The sequence below is a fragment of the Ammodytes marinus genome, assembly GCF_949987685.1.
Source record: "Ammodytes marinus genome assembly, chromosome: 14".
In the NCBI taxonomy this organism is placed as follows: Eukaryota; Metazoa; Chordata; class Actinopteri; order Uranoscopiformes; family Ammodytidae; genus Ammodytes; species Ammodytes marinus.
In genome coordinates this window covers 14754351-14760180 of record NC_137218.1, presented here as the reverse complement: position 1 = coordinate 14760180, position 5830 = coordinate 14754351, and positions in this window count along the sequence as shown.

Here is a 5830-nt window from a genome sequence, read left to right as displayed (position 1 = left end):
ATGGTCATTTCAGTTCCATTGGGCCCCAAAGGTATTATAACACGCTAGTCAGCCAGCCATCAGCAAAATAGTTTTCTCACAGCCTTAACAATCTTGGTTTTTAAAATCGAGGCCTTCTTGATTTAGTGGATCTCCCTGTTAAGTGTATTTGCTCTGCAACAATAAAGCATTCTGATAGAGGGAGGAAGGGAGGTGGTATGGCGAAGAGAGACATTAGTGAGTAGGGGGGAGGAAGAGTGTGACAAGAGTGCGGAAGAGGAGGGAGCAGTCTGCAGGTATTGTGTTGATGTGATGATGTCCAAGTCATCCATCCAACAAATATGGGAATGTTGACGGAAAGAGAGGAAAAGGAGTGAAGAAGAGGTGTCATCGCAAAAAAATAGTCATTTGGTAAGTGAAGAGAGAGAGACACTGATATTGAAACCAGCTTCCATTGCTTCCCAAAACCATTTATTTGGAGCAGGGCCCCTGAGAGAAAATTAACATCTGCTTCCGGTGGTGGACTGTTTCTTAACCTTACAGAACTTTAAACTATTAGAACAAATAAGAATATAGGTATAAACCATGGATATCACCTGGTAGGTTACATTTCTAAGAGATGTATCAGAGGAGCGAGTGCAAAGATCTACCCAAACAAAAAAAGTGCGAAAGAAAACCTCAGATGGATTGTGACCCATAAATATCTTCTATCACACAAAACCTGGAAGCTTGTCAGAGGAACTGATTAATCTCCTCTTCTCTGATATCAGCCTGCATGTGAAGACACACACACACACACACACACACACACACACACACACACACACACACACACACACACACACACACACACACACACACACACACACACACACACACACACACACACACACACACAGAGAAAGAGCGAATACAACTGCACTATAACAAAACCCCCCGGACTGCATCCTTTCCTGTTTTTTACTCTTTCCCTTGATCGCTGCTTGATAAGAAGAAAAAGAAAAAAAACGTATGACCTTCATGCTTGAACGCAGAAGATAAGTTTCTCAGAAATAAAAGTTAATACTGGGAGGCCTCGTTCAGGTACAGCTTGCCAAGTGGAAGCATGCCAGCACCTCTGAAGTTAGAACAGTTCAGTCTGAGAAAGGCAGGTTTCAACATTTCTTTCAAACCATATAAGCACTTTATGGATATGGCGTAATTTGAGATAAGACTGAAATATGAAGCTATATGGAATTAGTAGAAATCTTCCCCAAGTGAAAAAAAGGATTTCATTAGTGGATATTGGAAAGTTTTAAAATCTACAGCTTGCCGCAGGTACAGTATTTCAGGGGATTGAGTGGCTGCCATGATGATATCACGGCTTAAAACGTTTTTTTATTTCAGACATAATATCCGTTTGTGTGAATTCCTTCTGTGGAGCTCTGGGGAAGCACCATCGCTCTGAGCTCCCCCAATAACAATGTCATTTCTCCTGCGCTTTCATCACCCGTGCTATTAATCCTCGGTCCCTCCCTAAATAGTCCAAAAGCTGCACACGTCCATACAGACAACTCATTTACATCAACAATGCGAATGTAAAAAATCAGTGAAACGGCTAAAAAAGGGGTCTGGAGGAAACCACACATTATCAACAGGAAATGTGTTGCCAACACCCAACTAAATGGAGACACTGATTTTTTTTCTTCTTTTGTTCTTCCTCTGCTCTTCTGCTGAACAAAATCAATCCGGCCCCCGTAGGTTTCCATTTAATATCCCTGTATCCCCATATACTTAGCTCTTGGTTCCTCCTTTTAGTGACATCTGCAGAAATGCACAATGTAGTATAGCTTTTGAAGTAAAGGCCAAAGTCATTTAGATGGCGTGTGGTTGCATGGTAGGCACAGTGCCCCCAGAGTAAAGTGAGCTATAATAATCTTCCTAAGAATACCCAGCAGGCACAGATGAAGACAACTCAGCCAGTGGCAAAGAAAGGCACATAGAGAAAAAATAAATTGACAAAAGTGAGTGAAAGTGACTGGCCATGGTGCTATATAAGTGTGCTGAGTAGAGTTGCAGCAGGAGCGATATGTCAGTGTAGCCTCGTAATGTCAGGCATTGTAAAATTTTAACAGACTTCATTCTAGCATGAATTGAAAACTTGCTGTTGAGCTTTCCCTAAATTTAAGAGCTAACAAAAAAAAATTTGAATTTTTTTGGATGATGTCATTCTATATTTTTCACATCATCCACAAATCCCTTTTACATAAATAGGTTAATAACTTTCCTGAAATAGTTACGCACTGGAGTTTATAGAAAACATGACTCGAATACTAATAAATATAATGATTGCATTTGTCGGAGATTCAGCTGCGTATTGATTTACATTTAATTGTAGCAGCAGGAACATGTATGACTTTGTTCATTGTTTATTTTTAAATTCTTATATTTCAATGGGGTTTGTTGAACAATAGAATCTTGCCCGACTTCTCCTTTAAGATATTAAGCTGTAAATTAAAAGTTGCATGTTTTTGAATGAAACCCCTTTTGAAGGACACACAGTGATATTTTGACCATGGGAAAGGAAGGTCTTATTAAGCCACTGCTTTTTCCTCTCTTGGCACAGAGTCACTGTGTGGAGTGACCTCATCCCATCCTGCCACACAGGAAAGGTGGATCAGATAGCCAGGGCAGACACCTGCATGGACACAGTCACAGGGTCATATATATGGTCGAGGGAGAAAGTAAATCTACACGCACCAGCTCAATGGATGTTTATCTTCTTTCCTTCAATATTGGTTCTTTTAACATTGATAAAAAACAGTATAATCTGAAAACACAGTCTAGAAAAACACAAGTGACCCTGGAGCATTACTGAACAACTTTGGTGCAATTGGGCTCTTAATATTTTGGGAAGCATTTTTTCTTTTGGCCCTCTGCAGTCTAATCAGTGGTTAGATTGAAAATGTTCAAACTGTGATTTGTCAGTCCATATATTTTCATCTGATATTCTGTGATCCACTAGTGCACTTGACATTGACATGTCTTTTTACCAAAGATTGGTGATTTCTCATATGCTTATTTAACTGTTGATACGAGGTGGCTTTGTCTCTGTCTGCCCCCTTTATTATAAGACTGGATGAATCATTGTATAGCGTTTTCTTCTCTTGTATAAAACGTGCCTTTTTTGAACCCTCCATACAAAATTACTTCTATTTGTAAAGAGGATTGTTTACAGCATAAAAGCATGACAAAACCATTCAAAAAATATTGACTTGTCCTCTCAGCCATCTGAATGTACCGAATCAAGCCCTTGTAGCAAGAGATTCTGACCTTTTGAACGCTAGTGTGTGAACGCAGTACTGTAGATATGAAAGTGTGTGTCAGGAAAAAGGACCGAATCCAGACTGATGAAGCGATAACAGTTGAATGAAACAAGACATGGTGGGAAACACACACATTCTGCTTTTTTTGGGATGGGGCTGCCAGGATATACGGAACTTGGATATTGTGTTGCTCGCCAGTTGAGGAATTATTTAATACAGACATACTTTCCTGAGGAATAAACTCAGAGGAATAATTCTTGTTATTTTACAGTATTCACCAGCTTTTTCTTACAGTGATGTATTTAAAAAAAAATGGTTTCAGTTCACAGCACACTGAAACCATGCCAATTTGGCTAATTTGCTGCTTTGATTCACATCATAGGCATCACAGTCCTGCAACTGTGTGTGTGTGTGTTTGCATAAGCGAGACAGACAGAACCAGCCAACAAGTCGGCTCATACAGCCAATATAGACAGGCCCCTCCATTAGCTCCTAACGATGCATTTCCAAATGACCCCACTGCGACTAACTGTGAGCAAACCACCGTGTCACACTTATTTCCTTGTTTCCTTCATGAAGACCATAGGAAAAGAATGAATTAAAATCCCTATAGAATATCAGATGATGCTCAAAAGGGCCATGATTCAATATTTTCTGAAGGGTTTTCTGGATTTTTTTTTTACAGCTAAGTGACTGCTGGTTTGATTAGTTCTGTTATAAATACATGGAGTTACAGAGGGCTATCTATAGACTTAACACACTATAAATCTGGGAGGTGTACAGTAGGTTTTGAAATGTGGATCTGGGGTTATCTTGGTCAGGCTGTGGATTTCGTGGTGAGAGGGAGGAGCTGACAAACAGGATGGACACAAGGGCCAAATAAACCCTTTGACAGTACTCCATTTCATGATATATGCCTGTATGAGAGCAAATGAGAGCAAGTGTACACGACCTACGCTATTCTGAATTGGACAGAGAGGCGGAGGGGGATTTTACATTTACGAATGTGTGCGACAGCGACATATAAATCTTGCACATGGTCTCCTCCGTCGTGGGGAGCCCCACCAAAAGTGTCAATCCTCAGCCATCTGCTATTGGTTAAGGCTGTGTAATCGTAGCTCTGTGGCAAGTGTTCCCACAACAAGATCGATGGCGAATTAATTTGCGCACATACAGGGGCGGCACAGCTTCGCACAAGCAGACTCTAGATTGAGATGATAGAGAGAGAGAGAAAGAGAGAGAGAGAAAGAGAGAGAGAGAGAGAGAGAGAGAGAGAGAGAGAGAGAGAGAGAGAGAGAGAGAGAGAGAGAGAGAGAGAGAGAGAGAGATGAGTGTTCAGTAGTAAAATTAATCAGGGGCCTAATTTTACCTGGAAAGTTTATATTTTTTGCATGTATTTATATTGGTCACACGTATACGTGCGTAGAGAAAGAGATAAAGTAAATGAGGATCAGGACTTTGCGCCTTTTAAAATGTGAGGTCTTTCACCACAAACCAGGCCTTTTCATACGCAGCCCACATTCTCAGAGACGTATTGTGTAATCCCCATAACTCACAGCCAACAGGGGGCAAGGCACAATCAACTTGTGGTTCCTTTTTATACAATAAACTATAAATTGCATCTCATTTTACCCTTTTGGTGTGTTTTCTTTGAAATGCAGCCGTACGTGGGGCCTTGAAATCAGTCAGGAGGTGAGGACCAGAGGGTGAGAATAGGAATTGTATTACAAATGGTATCCACTGGTAAATTTATCTGACACATGCCATCATCCTCAAAAAATAAAGTCAAACGTGCTACGATAACAACAAAAACCAGGAATGTAATCAATTAGATGTTGGATATTCTTCAAAATTGTGCTGCTGGCCAGAAACTACTACTATACTACAGACAGTTTACAACTCTGAAAATGAAAAGAAAACATCCATTAAAGTGTATGTAGCCAAGAGGATGAATTTGTAACACCAGTAAAAACAATGTAAGTCGAAGAAGTGTAGAAAACTTAACTCAGATTGCTATTCTATACTCCAATCATCAATTGCCCAATTTATGACAAAGCCAAGCATAGTTTGTACTCACTACCATGTAGGGAAATACTATACAGGCTTTACTAAAAAGATGAGCCTCATACATGTTATACTGCATTAGGAGTGTGTGGAGCTGCAGGTCAAACCACTCACTCTTGCTCCACTGAGATTTAATTTGACACTTTGCTTATTTTAAGAGGTAGCACATGACACTCATACTGCCATGACCACGCTTCAACCACCAGGTTATACCACTGCCACAATAGGGAAGAAAAAAACAGGGACTTAAGGTATTGTTGTTTCTCATAGATCATTGCTTTATGCATTCAGCACTATAACACCACAGTTTTGGGTGTAAAATGGCTCACCCGTGGAGTGAAATGAGCCTGAACCCAGTCTGGTGTCTGCATGGTCATCCTGTCATGGTCAATGCGGGTACATGTAGACACTTAGTGGAACAAGTGTAAATGTACCCTTTTTCCCCTCCATTGACTGCAATGTACACAGCCATCGGGCATGTG